This window comes from Trachinotus anak, unplaced genomic scaffold, assembly GCF_046630095.1.
Source record: "Trachinotus anak isolate AG129_WGS33_773 ecotype Australia unplaced genomic scaffold, CSIRO_AGI_Tana_v1 ptg000001l, whole genome shotgun sequence".
NCBI classification, from domain to species: domain Eukaryota; kingdom Metazoa; phylum Chordata; class Actinopteri; order Carangiformes; family Carangidae; genus Trachinotus; species Trachinotus anak.
The window spans coordinates 21,646,936-21,664,701 of record NW_027273852.1 but is presented as its reverse complement, the minus strand read 5'-3'; the positions used below and the strand labels follow the sequence as shown (position 1 = coordinate 21,664,701).

General features: G+C 44.3%; 1 pseudogene; it reads right to left on the bottom strand.

Annotated features, from left to right (window-relative positions):
- Positions 1–705: 705 nt before the first annotated feature.
- On the bottom strand, positions 706–5,013 carry LOC139619156 (uncharacterized; annotated as a pseudogene).
- Positions 5,014–17,766: the final 12,753 nt, after the last annotated feature.

Below are 17,766 nucleotides of genomic sequence, written 5' to 3'. Positions count from 1 at the left end.
CCATAAGGGGAGTTAGCAGGTCTGGAGTGAAGTTTAACCAAAAGTCATACCTGGAGTGTGAGTGTATGGATATAATTTCCATTCTTGCTATAAAATCAAAAGTCACAAGTGGGTATCAAATACAGCTAGCCTTTTTGGACTGTGACATACACTACAGGAAACCCAGACATACAGACCAATATTTAGTTATTGAATCTCACCACCACTGGAACACAAGATAGGAGTCATCAGGCCCCTGCAACACCAAGCTGATGATGTGCTAACAAGTGCCCAGCATTGCTGAGCTGGAAGCCTGCTTGGTTGTACATGACCATTAATAACAGAACAATTTAATGGCTTCCATGGCTATATCTTAGCTCAAGGTAACCTTGACTCCCACTTGTTGCATCCAATTTGGATACAGAACAGTTAAGGAGTTATGCAACAGAGAACAGATACACTCCATAATTCCAGGTTATAAAACTAGTCCAATACAGAGCTTTAAAAAAAAAAAAATATATATATATATATATATATATATATATATATATATATATATACACAATACAATACAATACAATTCCCCTCATCATTCCCGCTCCTTGAAGCAGCTGTACAAGGTTCAAGTTAGACAAGGCTACTTCTTACTGGCAGTTGACTGCAACTGAGACAGCAGGCTATGCTAATGCTAGCTACTCCTTTTATGTTGTTAATAGTACCCTAAATGCCATCGCAAAAGGTCCCTCTCAACTCTTTAATTTACTACAACAACAAGAACAAGACAGAAAAGTACCTGATTATCTTACTACCAAATGCAATAGGATAGCCCATATGTATGTTTTGCAACAAAAGCATTTCGTTGGTCAAAGAATTTAATATGAAGAGGCATTTACGAACTAAGCACCCAACCTTGGACACGGATTTTCCAGCAGGTTCAGATGTTCGCCGACACACAATTAGACTCACTCACTCACTCACTGGGATTGATTCCTTTTGGAGGGACAAACAACCGGCAACATACTTTGTGAGAAAATTGTTTATTTCCAAAAACAGACTGGATTTGCAGCGGGCCAACATGCTTGTCATAGACGGGGCTTCCTCAATGGCTGGAAGAGTGCAGGGTCTAGCAGCCCACTTGTTGGAGTAATGAAACTTTGACCTTGAGCTTGTTGAAACACTTCAAGCATTTCAAAAGAAACTGTCACTCTTCTTCACTCATTTTGTGCCCTGGCAAAATGTTGCATTTACCAACATTGTGCAATTTTATCATGTCCTCATCAGTACAGATCACTATGACAATGACTACCTACAGAGGTGTTGCAGTTTGCCAGGGACCCTTTGCAGCCGGAGGTTTTCACACAAACAGGGGTAGTGACATCATTCAATGAAACTTCCCTCCAACTAGAACTGATGGACATGCAAACATCCCCTGCTGAGTCAGGCACTTCAGTCTGCCAGCAAGGTTGCATTACTTAGGGGAAATTTCCAAGCGTGAGAAGGCTGGCAATTTTCCTTCTTACTATGTTTGAATTAACATACACATGTGAGTCCAGTTTCTCACATACATTAAAACAAGCAATCGATCCTGTGACTAATGAACACCTTCATCGCTGTCACTTTGACCACATACAAGGATGACACTGGGAAAGAGTGGTGAAACAAAGGGAGTACAATTTAGCCTGTAGCTTTTGAATGTACTTGTACATTACCTGAGCAGTAATTGCCATGATTATCCAACTGCTAAAGAGGAGCCCAAGTGTGACCATGCTTATGGGGTGTTCTGTGAATGATGACATGAATGATTAATTATGATTGGTGAAGGTGGTGGTAATTTAGGAACGACAGCTATTTGTATGGTGTTACTATGGTGCATCCTCTTCGTAAGGGTGTTGCTCTTGCTTTAGACAGTTTAACCTCTGGGACGCGAGAACAGTTTGTGGAGCTTAGTTTGACTCGCATGGACCCATTTTGTAGGCTGGCTCTTGCCTCAGTTTTGAGATTTTGATCTAGTAGGCTACCGGTGAGAGATTTCCCACAATCTCAAATGGGCCTGACCAGCAAAGGAGGAACTTTTTGGAGGTTCCTGCTGGTTGAGCAAACCTGAAGGTGCTTGTGATGAGCTGCTTTCCTGTTTTAGTAGGCCATAGACACTTTTACACTGTCCTCTAGTTTTTATGTGTGTGTGTGTGTGTGTGTGTGTGTGTGTGTGTGTGTGTTTTTTTGTTTTTTTTTGACACGTTCAACCTGGACTGGGGTTGATGTGGAATCTGACTTCCACTTCCAAGATGTTGTACAGAGCAGTCATGACATTGGAGGTAAAGAGTGTGTGTGTGTGTGTGTGTGTGTGTGTGCGCGCGCCTCAATCGACAGGGGTAACCCCCAGCAGCTGATACATGGTTCAGCAGTAAGACTGGTCTTGACAGGTGTTAGGTGCGTGGAGGTACTCAACTCAGTTGGTGAATCAGCAGGTGACAGGGAATTGGTATCTGTTCCCACAACAAAAAGTTTAGGCATCGGTCTTATTCAGTCCACCTAGAGGTGGGATCATGGAAATGTGATTCCCCTTCCTTAGAGTGGGGTACTGGCACCAGATCAAATAGCCTTGGACATAGGCTCTAGGGTCATTAACCATTGATGGCTAGTAGGTTGCTTGAAGGGTTTGAAGAGTGGTTTGGTAATTCCAGTGGGCTAACATCACCCCCCCCCCCCCATCTCCCATGGTTGGTGGGGATAACCCAGGCATTGGCTGTTGTGGGGCATAGACCAACAAGCCTTTCTCCAGCTTCAAGTGTGGCAGGTCATGGCTGAGAGCTTGTAGCTTGTAGAGCTTTTTGGCTTCAAAAGGCTTCATCAGTTCATGCTCGCATCTGACCAGGCTGGGACTGGTCCAACTATCTGGTGTGGAGACGCAGGTATTTAACCTCTGGGAGGGGCTTTCACAAGGCTGATGATGTCACTGGTTCCCTTTGTGCTCCATGTGCCAACAACAGTCGTTAGAGTGACTGTCTTGTTGGAAAGTTGGTTTCGACTTTGTTAGTGCTCTATTGTGTTAAAACGACAGTCGTTGGATTCACATGCCACTTGTGTGTTGTTGTTGTTGTTGTTGTTGTTGTTGTTGTTGTTGTTGTTCTTCTTCTTCTTCTTCTTCTTCTTCTTCTTCTTCTTCTAAGAGGCTAAATTGTTGAATCTCCTGGGAAGGGATGAAAGGGCAGCATTGTAAATTGGAGATAGGTGGTGTCTGAGACCTCCTCCCCTGTTGAGGGATGGTTTCTCTACTTTTACATAGATGGCTTCTTTCACTCCTCTTTCAAACCACCTGTCCTCTCTGTCTAGGATGTGAACATTGCTGTCCTCAAAGGAGTGAGCTTTCTCCTTGGGATGTAAATGGACAGCAGAGTCCAAGCCTGAGGAGTTAGCTCTCCTGTGTTGGGCCATGCATTTATGTAGTGGTTGTTTTGTTTCGCCAATGTAGAGGTCTTTGCATTCCTCGTTGCATTGGACTGCATACACCAGATTGCTTTTGAGGGTGTGTGGTGTTCTGTCCTTGGGATGTACCAATCTCTGTCTGAGTATGTTGCTAGGTTTGAAATACACAGGGATACAGTGTTTGTTAAAGATCCTCCTGAGTTTTTCTGATACCCCAGACACATATGGGATGACTATGGTTGAGAAAGAAAAACCAAACAAGAGAAACAACACTTTACTGGTTTTCTTTCTGGAAGCAGCTGCAGTTTTCAAAGGTCCAGTTGGGGTAACCATAAGTTGTGAGGGCCCCTCTCAGGTGCTTGTGTTCTGCCCCTTGGGCCTGTGAGTTGGTGGGTACATTATCAGCTCTGTGTTGCAGGGTTCTGATAACACCAAGCTTGTGTTCCAGGGGGTGGTGTGAGTCGAAAAGTAGATATTGGTCTGTATGTGTGGGTTTTCTGTATACCCCAATGTGGAGGCTCCTGTCCTTTTTCATATGGATGTCACAATCTAAGAAAGGCGTACTATTGTCCTTGACATCCTCTCTGGTGAACTTGATGTTTTTGTCCACTGAGTTAATGTGTTCAGTAAAATCTTGCACCTCTTTGGTTTTGATTTTAACCCATGTGTCGTCCACATAACTGAACCAGTGGCTCAGTGTAGTTCCTTCAAAGGAGTTCAAATCCTTGTTCTCTACCTCCTCCATGTATAGATTTGCCACAATGGGGGATACTGGTGAACTCATGGCACAGCCATGTTTTTGTCTGTAAAATTTGCTATTAAACTGGAAATATGTGGTGTTCAGGCATAAATCCAGAAGCTGGCAAATGTGTTCGGGTTTGAGTTTTGTTCGGTTTTGCAGGGAGTTGTCATGTGTGAGTCGTTCTCTTACTGTGGCCGAAGCCTCCATGGTTGGAATACAGGTGAAAAGAGAAGTCACATCGTAGGAAACCATGTTTTCATCTGGCTCCATTTTTATGTTTCGGACTTTACCCACAAAGTCTATGGAGTTTTGGATGTGGTGTGGGGTGTTGCCCACCAAATGTGTTTGGCTATGTTGTACGTGACAGAGTTTATACTGCTGACAATGGGCCTGAAATTCTTTACCCATCTGTTTTGTATTTCTTTCTGTGCTGGAACGTCAGTTTTTTTTTTTTTTTACCTCCAAGTGAGTATTTCTGTGTAATTGTCAATATATCGAGATTGTAAGTTGTGAAATTTCTTGGTTTGTCTCTCTTTGCTTTTGTTGTGTTGAGATAGTTGTGCTTTTTGGGTGAAATCCACAACTTTCTCCATGATGGAACCAGGTAGGAGTGATTTCAGTTTCTGTAATGAATGGTCAGCTTTCTCTTTTAGCCCTTCGATAGTGAAATTGACCTGTCTTATTCGTTCGTTAAGGAGTTGGTTTTGAGCCTTTTCTATGATTTCCTCCACTCTATGCCCTCTCATAGTGGAATTTAAGCGTAGGCTAGTTGGTGTAAGCCTTTGTTGTCTGCATCTCAGACTGAACCGTAGGTGGTTTCTGTAATCTGCAATTTTCCGAGCCAACCTTTCATGTTTCTGCACCATTTTAAGGGTTGCCAACCCAAACTGTTGTGCAATACGCCTGTGAATATTCTCATTTGTCCAGGTCATAGTATCTCAAAGGAATTTTTAAATCGAAAGCAACTGGACTTGGTTATTTGTCGAGGCAAACGTTTCACCTCTCATCCAAGAGGCTTCATCTGTTCATGCTCGCATCTGACCAGGCTGAGACTGGTCAAACCTTCTGGTGTGGAGACCCAGGTATTTAACCTCTGGGAGGAGCTTTCACAAGGCTGATGATGTCACTGCCTTGTTGAACTCCATGTCTGACTTTGTTCATATGAATGACTGACAAATATGAATACAAAAAAATACAATAGAATAAAATACTGAGGTAGAAAAAAAAAATAGAAATAAAAATACAGAATGGAACAAGGACACTTAAAAAGACGCAAGATAAGTAGGTAGATAAGGTGCAGCGGCAAGATAAGAGGGTTATGTTACTGTTAATGTGTGTGTGTGTGTGTGTGTATGTGTGTGTGTGTATATGTATATATATATGTATATATATATATATATATATATATATATATATATATATATATATATATATATATGTGTGTGTGTGTGTATATATATATATATATATATATACACATATATATAAATGTATATATATACACATATACATGCATACATGCACACTTAAGGTGCAAGGTGTGAGGTGTGTGCATGAAGTGGAGGTAAAGTGACTTAGTGACTCATGATGCGTTATACAGTCTAATTGCTGTTGGGATGAATGATCTGCGGAAGCGCTCCTTCTTGCAGCGAGGGTGTTTCAGTCTCTGACTGAAGGAGCTGCTTAGCGCACCCACGGCCTCATGCAGAGGGTGGTGGGGGTTGTCCATGATGGATGTCAGCTTTGCCAACATCCTCCTCTCACCCACCACCACCACAGACTCCAGAGGACATCCCAGTACAGAGCTAGACCTCCGCACCAGTTTGTCGATTCTTTTTCTGTCCCTGTCTGTGCATCCACCCCCCCAGCAGACCACTGCGTAGAAAAGGGCAGATGCTACGACAGAGTCATAAAAGGTCTTTAACAGGGTCCTGCAAACTCCGAAGGACCTCAGTCTCCTCAACAGATGGAGTCGACTCTGGCCCTTCTTGTAGAGGACGTCTGTGTTTGTAGTCCAATCCAGTTTATTGTTTAAGTGAACACCCAGGTACTTGTAAGTCTCAATGTCCTTTCCCTGGATGCTCACCGCTGCGGTGGGGGGTGGCTTCCTCCTGAAGTCCACGACCATCTCCTTTGTTTTGCTGGCGTTGATCTGGAGAGCGTTGGTCTCACACCAGCCGACAAAGTCGTTGATGACCCCCCTGTATTCCTGGTCGTTCCCATCTGATACGCATCCGATAATGGCCGTATCATCTGAGAACTTCTGTAGGGGGCAGTGGTCCGAGTTGTACCTGAAATCTGAAGTGTACAGACTAAACAGAAAGGGTGAGAATACTGTGCCCTGCGGCACCCCCGTGCTGCAGACTACCACGTCAGACACACAGTCATGAAGCCTCACATGCTGTGGTCTGTTGGTGAGGTAGTCGATGGTCCACGCAGTCAGCTGCTCGTCCACTCCGGCTCCCTCCAGCTTCCCTCTCAGCAGTGCAGGCTGGATGGTGTTGAAAGCACTGGAGAAGTCAAAAAACATGACCCTCACCGTGCTCCCCGCTTGCTCCAGGTGAGAAAGAGATCGGTGCAGCAGATAGATGACGGCGTCATCCACTCCGATACCAGGCCGGTAGGCGAACTGCAGTGGGTCCAGCGCTGAGCTCACCAGTGAGCGAAGGTGGTGCAGGATGAGCCTCTCCATGGTCTTCATCAGGTGGGAGGTCAGGGCTACAGGTCTGTAGTGGTTGGGCTCCCTGGGCCGTGCGATCTTTGGCACTGGAACCACGCAGGAAGTCTTCACAGTTCATGAACCCTCTCCAGGCTCAGGCTCAGGTTGAAGATATGCAGGACCACCTGACAGAACTGGTCTGCACAGTCCCTGAGGAGTCTGGAGCTGATTCCGTCTGGACCTGCTGCCTTCCTGATCTTCGTCTTCTTTAGCTGACTTCTCACCTGATCAGCTGTGAGGCAGATCTGCGGCTGGTCCGGGGTGGGGGGTGGGGCTGGCTTTGTTGTGGGTAGGTGTGATGGGGGTGGGGTGGGATGGTTCGAGGAGGGTGCAGGTAGCGACAGCACCACGCCGGGGGGGGGGGCAGCATTCGGAGGGAGGTTGGTGGAAGCTGGGGGGTGGGGGAGGTGGTTGGCCCAGAGTCGAATCTATTGAAAAACAGATTCAATTCAATAACGTGCGAGAACTCCCGGGCCAGGTGATATGGCCGAACGCTAACCGCTAACAGTTCAATGTCTTTGGTACAGTGCTGCTCCTTCACAGTGATGTGTCCTGGGTTACACCATCTCTCATTCACGTACATAGCCAGTCCCCCTCCTCTCCTCTTACCACTCTCCCTCGCGTTTCGGTCCGCTCTCACCAGTTGAAAGCCGTCCAAAGTTACGACGGAGTCCGGTGTGTTGTCCGTGAGCCAGGTCTCCGTAAACAGCAGGAGGCTGCTCTGCTTGTATTCCCACTGCAGCCTGGTTAGCGCCGTCAGCTCTTCCATCTTGTTGGGTAAAGATCTTACGTTACCCATGAGAACAGATGGAATGCTCGGTTTGTACCGTCTCCTCCTCTCCCGGTACTTCGCTCCAGCTCTGCATCCTCTCCTCCGACGCCGTAATTCCTTCGGAATCCCGGGTCGCTCTCCTGGGAGTACCCCGCTGTTGCGCAACGCCAACAGCTGATCCCGACTGTAAACAATGGAGTGGCTCACGGGATCGCCAGATGTGGTGGTGAAAAGTCCCAACAAGAGTAGAAAGAAGGCTACTACTCTCGCTAAACTTCGCAGGTCCATGCTGGGTTGAGAATTCAATTGAACACGACCACGAGAGTCGGGAAAAAGAGCTTAAAAAACGACATAAATTAGAAAAACAAAGAAACGAGTAGGGAGCTGCGGTAACAGGCCGGCCTACCATGGCGCCATCTTGACTGAACATTTTAGGTAGGCTAACTTTATATGTTGTAAGCATTTAGTATGGATCCTATGCACAGTTTTAAAAATCAACACCTGGGACTTGATTCCCACATGTGAAATTAGTTTCCCAGTCTGTGTTGTATTTTGAAGTTTTAGAATAGTTTTTTGCATTATTTTAGCATTCTGTCAGCTGGTTTTGTTGCATTTGCATTGGTGATTTACAGCGTGACTTCCAGCTGTGTTGATTTTGTCTCCCGCGTTAACTGAACAATGTGCTATGGATTTTCTATCCACTTGATGATGATGATAATAATAATAATAATAATAATAATAATAATAATAATAATAATAATAATCTTTCCCTTAACTCTACCAGTACTTTTAATAGTAATCAGTGGTTTTAATGCGTAGCACAGCAGTTTCAATACCTACCCGCAGAAATTTGTGCCTCTGCGACAGAAAACAAAAAATTTATGCCTGCCTGACACAAAAAATTGAATTTTCATGTTTATGTACACAAGTTAATAGATTAGATTTCATGAGTATTTCACAAACTGCCATGAGATTTGGTTGTATTATTTATTTTATGTACATTGCAATACAGAGCACTTCTACTATGGTGCAGGTAAAATCTCATACAAGCCCTGTGGAGGGGAAAAAAACAGAAAAGATGCCTGTCTACCTAACAGTGTTCAATAAACCACACATAAAATTTGTTTTGTTATCTTTTTTTCCCCCTACTTTATAGTGTAGCACCTTATCATCAAGCAAGTTTACTCTACTCTACCCTTTTCAATCTGCCATCAACCAGTAACATGTAGAGGTTCTCATCTCAATTTGTTATCAAATTATTTGTAGGGGTGTGCAACATCACCATTGATCTAGTGATTCTGAAAATTATATAAAATTTAATTTAAAAAAATGTATGCATACCTCGCCTCAATGTTTAATGAATCAATTAACTTTGTTCCTTTTCTGTAAATGAAACAATGAGAGTGGGCATAACAATCTTGGTGCTGTACACACTGGGCCTTTTGGTTAGTGACATTCAAGGCCATGGAAATCGAGTGATGGATGATGAGATATATGATGTCACTGTAAAAGTTCTGAGAGGAGAATTTCACGTTCCTGTAAAAAGAACAAGGGTGCAACGCTCAGCCCTTGTTTATTTCTGGAGGAATAAGCACTTGTTTGGGCTATCAGATGATAGCAAAACATTAATGTACAATGGGAAATTGGTTGCAAAAAAGACCAGCCTTAAAGGTATTGTTAAGACAGGGCTTGATGAGACCAAGGGATGTGGTGCCAGAAAACTTAATGTGTATTTAAAGGATCAGTATTCCGGCATCAGTACAAGAAATGTGCTAAAGGTATTGGACAGGTCCAGGTGCTATCATCTTCACAGAGCTACTTTTCAAAACAAGGTAATTCCCAAGCCCATCAGAGCTAAAACAGTTCAAGAGTGTCATCAAATTGACCTCCTCAACATGGGGAAATGGGCCGTCAAGCATAGAAATGTTAGATATAGGTACATCCTAACCCTCCTTGATGTATATAGCAGATACATATGGCTACGCCCCCTGAAGAGCAAAGAGAGCAAAGAGGTTGCTAAACATCTCGTTGAAATCTACACTGAACATGGTCCACCCGAGATTTTGCAGCACGATCAGGGCAAAGAATTCAAAGGTGCAGTCCAGAAGCTGATGGAATTGTATCAGGTCAAAGTCATTCAGAGCTCCCCATATCACCCCCAGAGCCAAGGTAAAGTTGAAAGAACACACCGGGTGTTACGTCGAAAAATCATGTATGACTTTGTAAATTTCAAACGAGGAGGTGTTAACTGGGTAGCACATATGCCAGTGTATGCAAGAGTTATGAATCAGGACAAAAAAGAGGTTCTCAACTGGATGTCTCCTTTTGAAGTGTATTATGGATGGAAAAATAACATCAGGACTCATCCTGCTCATACAGCTGATTCTAGCCCCAACTCAATTCCTGAAGACTTAGAACAGAACATGACTAAGTTTGAGGAAAACCGCAGGAAGATACGAAGGAGGGCATTAAAGGCTACAAAACGTTGCATGAAACGTATAACTAAATTGAGGGAAAATCCAATCAGTTTACAATTTACAGGACAAAGTGTTGGTGAGGGTCAGCAAAGGTCCAGGATTTTCTAAACGATATGCTGTGGTACCAGGTATAGTTGTTCAAAGAAATGCAGATCTGTCAAAATACAAAGTCAAGTTCCAAATGCCAGGCAGCCCGGGCCATCAACATATCAAATGGTTCTCAGTGTGTGATGTGACAAGTGTCACAAGGGAGTGGGAGAAGCAACATTCCAAGCACAAGGCCAAAAAACATCAGCGCATACAGTTGTTACAGCCCATCACCCATGAAATGAGGTTGGAGTCCTTTGAATCATTAGGCTTCAGGACTCGTTTGGACCCTCGCTCAGATGGCAGCTGCCAGTTTGCAGCTATGGTTGACCAACTTGCCAAACTTGGAATTTTTCAGTCTGTAGCATCTGTAAGGCAAGAAATTGTATCAGACCTAATGCTTCACCCACATGCCATGAATGGGATACATCTTTCTAATTTTGTGGAAGGACAATGGGATGACTATGTGCAAAACATGCAGCACAATGGTACATATGGTGATCATCTGACTCTACAAAGAGCATTTATGGTTGTATCAACACTGGGTGTTAATGCAATAGTATCCCCACATGGTCAAGATAATGAAAGTCTGCCAATGCTGATTCTAGGGCATTTCGCTGAAGGTTGTGGGGACCATTATGTGAGTCTTGACGGACCAGTCAGACCATTGATAAAAAGAGTACAGGACGCAGAGAAGCAGAGGTTACATCTTTATAACCCTAACTCTGACCAATATTCAAACCCTGACTATGACCAACATTCAAACCCCGACTCTGAACACCATTCAAACCCTGACCACCATTCAAAACCTGACTCTAACCAACATTCAAACCCTGACTGTGACCACCATTCAGACCATTCAAACCCAGACCCTGACCATCACTCTGATCCTGACTCTGACCACCATTCAAACCTTGACTCTGACCACCATTTAAAACCTGACTGTGACCAACATTCATACCCTGACTCTGACCAATATTCAAACCCTGACTATGACCAACATTCAAACCCCGACTCTGAACACCATTCAAACCCTGACCACCATTCAAAACCTGACTCTAACCAACATTCAAACCCTGACTGTGACCACCATTCAGACCATTCAAACCCAGACCCTGACCATCACTCTGATCCTGACTCTGACCACCATTCAAACCTTGACTCTGACCACCATTTAAAACCTGACTGTGACCAACATTCATACCCTGACTCTGACCAATATTCAAACCCTGACTATGACCAACATTCAAACCCCGACTCTGAACACCATTCAAACCCTGACCACCATTCAAAACCTGACTCTAACCAACATTCAAACCCTGACTGTGACCACCATTCAGACCATTCAAACCCAGACCCTGACCATCACTCTGATCCTGACTCTGACCACCATTCAAACCTTGACTCTGACCACCATTTAAAACCTGACTGTGACCAACATTCATACCCTGACTCTGACCAATATTCAAACCCAGACTCTGATCATCACTCTGGCCCTGACTCTAACCATCACTACAATGATCCTCATGATGACATGGTGTTAGGGTCACCATGTGATCTCCCACATGGTGACCTCAACACAGTCCATCAAACTGGCCCTGATATTGTTCCTTCTGTTCCTGATGATACCCTCTTGGTTGTTAGCCCTAACTTGCCTTTGCTGGTAGTGTCATCCATTATCCAGCATTGTCTGTTGAATGTGCCCAGCATTGTCATATCCATCAACAGAGTTTCCAACTTATTCAGAGAGCTAACCCGGCCATTTCTACCAAGAATTTATATACGTGGTTCTTTGGTTGAATGTTTAGATATTTAGATGGATGAAGACTGCTGTATAAATATTAGCAGGTTATATAAAGCAGCTGGACGCAATAGTGGCCTTGCAACCAACATCAGGCAGGTCTTCAGCCAAAATGCCGGGTGGTTTACTGCATGGATTGTGATTCGACACATATCATCTGGATGGTTCCATATAACCGACATATATTGGAAGAAATAAAGTTTTCTTTCTAAATCCCATTCACCTGTTCAGCCCCTGATCTGTGTGATCATGGGCATGCACAGTGCCTGACAAATGGAGCCATGGACTAGATTTTTGTTGGCTAACTATAATTTATGATTATGTATTATTTATGCAAATTGTTTAATTAAATCACGACTTGTGTTATTTTCACTTGGGTATCCTGACAGGCTGAAGAACGTCTGAGCTCAGTGAGCTGGTTCATGTTTTGTATGACCCCCCCCCCACCCCACAGTATGTCTGTTCTTTAAGTATATAGTTTCACCAGTTCCAAAATAAAGTGAATGTTGAATGAACATGCTGCTTGTATCATGTATTTAATGTAAGTAGCAGGAAAATTTTTTAAAAGCGTTTATTAAATTGGCATTAAAGACCAACAATAAAAAAACAGCAACATTTTAACTCTAAGGCTTCATCAGGCTGTATAGAAGGAAAGAGTGTTAACTTACTTATTTGAAAAGAACCATCTTAAATGTGTTTTTAAATGTAGAAGTTACTGTTTTCTGCATTTATTGTAGTAATAGAAAATGCTCTTAAACTACATGAACGACAGTCCCCTCCCTCTTCCCTTATCCACCCTATTACTGTAGTGCCACCTATGTACAAATCATAGTCAAACACAGACCTCCGTCTGTAGGTGAGTTCGAGTAGTCAGTGTGCAGGTGTGGCCATTATGGACTTAATGCTCCACCATGTTTTGCAGAAATTGTGTGATTCTGCTTACATACAGACAGACAATCACAGAGGTGAAAGCAGGTCCTTTCACCCTGCAGGAACGGCAAAGGTAAAGAAATGGTCATAATGCAACACTTTTGTCACGGTATAAGCCACTGTTACATTATGAGCTGTTATTACATTATGAGCTGCTATATAGTTGGGCTCATAATGTAATAAATTGTTACATTATTACATTATGCGCAAAGACGTTATTACGTTATGCGCTCAAGATTTTATTACATTATGAACTTTTATTACATGTAATTTATTACATTATGAGCTGTTATTACATTATGAGCCATTATTACATTATCAGTTGCTACAGCTGCTCTTCACCTTGTCCAGTGTTTTGTGAAGGGGGGTGAGAGGGATTGTCCATGATTGCCAGCAGTTTTGCCAGCATCCTGTCCTCCACCACCTCCTCCAGGGTGACAAGTTTAGAGCCAACAACAGACTCTGCCTTTCTGATGAGTTTGTTCAGTCTGTTGGCATCCTTTGCCTTGATGCCCGCACCCCAGGACACCGCAGCAAAGAAGCTCGCCACAACAGACTGATAGAACATCTGCAGCATCGTGTTGCAGACATGAAAAGACCTGAGCCTCCTCAAGAAGTAAAGCCGACTCTGACCCTTCGTGTAGATGGCCTCTGTATTGGTGGACCAGTCTAGTTTATTGTCCAATGTTACACCCAGGTACTTGTATGAGGCCACTAAATCCACATCCATCCCACTGATGCAGACAGAGGGCAGAGGCTTGTTTCTCCTGAAGTCCACCACCATCTCCTTTGTCTTCGCCACGTTCAGCTGATTGCATCATCAACCCCAACATGGGGCTGGTATGCGAACTGCAGGGGGTCTTGCGATGGGCACACCAGGATCAGTCTCTCCATGACCTTCATGATGTAAGAGGTCAGTGCTACTAGTCTGTAATCCTCCAGTGCAGCAGAACGTCCTTTTTTGGGTACTGGGACCAGGCAGGATGTGGGGGGAAGTGGGGGGTTGTTGCTTGGGGAAGCAGTAGAGGGGCCGCCGGGGGTGGAGGGGTTGGAGTTGAACCTATTGAAAAACATGTTCAATTCATGAGCACGTCGCTTGTCCCCCTCAGCTGCACCCCCACCTCTCCTCTGGAAGCTGGTGATCTCTCTCATCCCACTCCAGACGTCCCTGGTGGTGTTGTCCTCAAGTTTGTGCTCCAGTTTTCTTCTGTAGTTGTCCTTGCTTTCCCTGATGCTGCATTTGAGCTCCCTTTGTACCTGCTTGAGTTCTGCTCGGTCCCCTGATCTAAAGGCCCTCTTCTTCTCATTGAGAAGGGCCTTCAGTTCGCTGGTTACCCATGGTTTGTTGTTTGGGTAGCAGCAGACCTCTTTAGTGGGGACAGTATTGTCAATGCAGAACCCAATGTACTCAGAGACACAGTCAGTCAGGCCATCAATGTCCTCACCATGTGGCTCATACAGAGCATCCCACTCTGTGGTCTCCAGCGCTCCACGCAGTATTTCCATGGCCTCAGGAGACCATTTTCTCACTGTCCTCACTGTGGCTGGGTGCTGCTGAACCACAGGCTTGTATGATGGTGAGAGCAGGACTAGGTTGTGGTGGTTGTTCCGGATGGGGGAATGTAAACAGTGATGGCGATGACACTGGTAAATTCCCTCGGCAAATAATATAGATTAAGTCCAACGGCCACGAGCTCGATGTCCGGGCTGCAGACCCGCTCTTTAACAGAGATGTGCCCGGGGTGACACCACCTGTTGTTCACGAGCATGGCAAGGCCTCCTCCTTTGTTCTTGCCAGTCGCGGCGGTGTCTCTGTCAGCTCGAACAGTCTGGAAGCCGGGAATGGAGATGTTGGAGTCCGGTATCTGCTTGTGCAGTCACGTTTCCGTGAAACACATGAGACTGGACTCTCTGTACTCCCTCTGTGTCCTGGTGAGCGCTTCCAGTTCGTCCACTTTATTTGCCAGTGACCTCACGTTTCCAGTAATGACTACAGGGATGTAGGGCTTAAACTTTCTCTTCTTCATCCTCTGTTTAAGCCCCGCTCTGCAGCCTCGCCGTCTCCTCTTTAGCTCCTTGGGTATGGTGGGTCTCTCTCCGGCCAAGAGAGTCAGGTACCTCAGGGCCGTCAGCTGGTTGCGGGTGTAAACTAGGGATGGGAATCGAGAACCGGTTTTGACTCGGCGCCGGTTCCAACTAATCAATTCCATCGGAATCGTACGGCGCAAACGTTATCAATTCTCTTAACGATTCTCTCATTTCCCACTTCCAGCATGCAGTTTTTTTTCTGCGTCGCGGTACATTTACGTCATACTCTGCGACGGACAAACACAGCGGCAACATGGATAGGAAGAAGCACTCGAAAGTCTGGCTGTACTTCACAAAACGCGACAAAAATGCTGCCGTACGCAATCAGTGCAAGACAGTGATATCGTGCAAAGGTGCGAATACCTCCAACATGCAGAAGCATTTGTACACGAAGCACGGTGTTAAACAAGAGTGCCATGTGTTTGACCGTTTACGGACGGTTGCTGCTGCTGCTGCTGCTAGTGTTGCTGAGTGCCAAACAAGCTCCTCCGGTCACGACGGTAACGTAACGTTCACATAAAATATCCTGCATTAGCACGCTGTTGCTTTGCAAATGCAAGCAGCATGCGCAGTTTGTAATGATCAGTTTGTGATCCGAGCTACATAAAAATTATATTTTCCGGTTTCATGCATTTTAGATGAAGATAGCTCTCAGTCAGCTGGCTCCTCGACATCGGTGCAAGTTACTCTGTTCACGCATGAGGAGAAGAAGGAAGAATGTCACCGTGCAGTGACCAAATTTGTGGTTAAAGGCTTACATCCTTTCTCCACTGTAGAACAACCCCATTTTCGGTAGGTGATCTATAAAGCCTAGACTTGGTATGCAAGTTTATTGCAGCCCATTTTATCTGCAGTTAACTTTTAAAAATAACGTCACAGCATGTGTTTTTCTGGTAGCTAATACATCATCAGAATTATAATTATGTAAAGTGACATGTTAATTCTGTCCTAACCACTGTAGTATTTCATTTACAAGTGATTTTAGGGAGATGACGAGGGTCTTAAATCCCAAATATAACCCCCCATCAAGGGAAGCTCTTGCAAACCACCTTATCCCAGCCTGGTACCAGGTGGAAAGAGAGAACTTGCAGTCCCAGCTGAAAGATGTGAAAAAAGCAGCTATCACAGCCGATGGATGGACAAGCCTTGCCCAAGATCATTACATAACAGTCAGTTCATTTTGTAAAACAGGGAAAGATCATAGGCAAAGTCCTAAGGACGAAGGCAGTGTATGAAGCCCAGACAGGTGCTGTTGTGGCCGAGGAGATTAAGGGAATTCTCCAGGAATTCAGCCTTAGTGACAAGGTTGTGGCAGCAATGGTAGATAATGCCAGTAATATGAACGTGGCAATGAAGCAGCTGCCATTGATCAAGATTGGATGCTTCGCGCACACCCTAAACCTTGCTCCCCAGAAGATCCACCAGTGCAATGCTGTCACCAATTGGGCAGCAAGGGCACGTGCTGTGGTGAAGTGGATGAGGAAGTCCACTATGGCTAAAACTGTCCTCAAAGAAAAGCAGCAACTCCTGAGTAAGTATATATGCATAACATTTAGTGATATGCAACAAATTAAGTCATGATGGCTTATGATTATCATGTTCATTGTTATGTGTGTTATATGCTTATGCAGATCATGTGCATCTGAATTTGTTTTTCAGACTTGCCCCAGCATGCGCTGATCATTTATGTTAAAATGAGGTGGAATTCTCTCTATCTCATGATAGAGGTTCTCTGAGCAGTTACCTGCCATTCAGGCTGCAGTGATGGACCCACAAATTAAGAGGCAGTTTGACAAAGAAAAGTAAGGGATACATTCTGTAACTACTAAAATAGGCCTTATTTTAAAACTGTGGATTATAAGACTGCAAGAGGATTTGTATGTTTATTTTTAATTATTTGCTGTTTTAGACTGATGGAGAAATTTTCAGGCAGATGATTTCCAGAAGGCAGAGGAGTTTGTTCATCTGATGCGCAGGCTCTACATGTCGACTCTCTGTGTCTCAAGCGAGAAAAGTGCAACCAGTGGGCAGATTCTGCCTATCTTGAAGAAGTTGAAGCAACACTACACTATTGAGGCAAGGGACTCTGTGTTTACAAGAAACATTAAAGAGAAGATATGGACTGATCTATCCGCCCGTTATCAGGTACCATGACTAATTAAATTTGTAGTTCATGAATGGTGGATATCAGACACTCGCAAAAGTGTCCCCAGGTTTTTGAACATGGAAGGCCATGTAAGTGCAGTTTATTATAATGACCATATGATATATTAATAATAATCAATTCAGACAATGCACCTAAAACATGAGTTCATGGTGCTTTTAATTTCAGACTGTACCTGTAAAGTGCCCCAAGACAGCCCTGAAGGAGTTGTTTTAAGAGGAGCAAGACATGGAGCAGGTAACACCACAAGAAGAGACCCAGAACATTGGTGAGCAAGTTGACTTTGAAATAAAAATGTACAGAGGCCTTCCTGCTGTTCCCATGTCCTCTGACCCTGTTCTGTGGTGGTGGCAGAAAAGGGACACTTTGCCACTCCTGCATAGTGTAGCACAAACATATTTGTGCGCTCAGGCGTCATCTACTCCCTCTGAAAGGGTATTCAGTACAGCAGGAGATACCAGTGCAGAGCGCTCAAGGAAAAAGCTGATATGCTTGTATTTTTGCATAAGAATTGTTGAATTCAGTGTACTACCACTTTGGCAAGCTTAGCTTGCAGTAACTTTTTCATTTCATAAACGTTT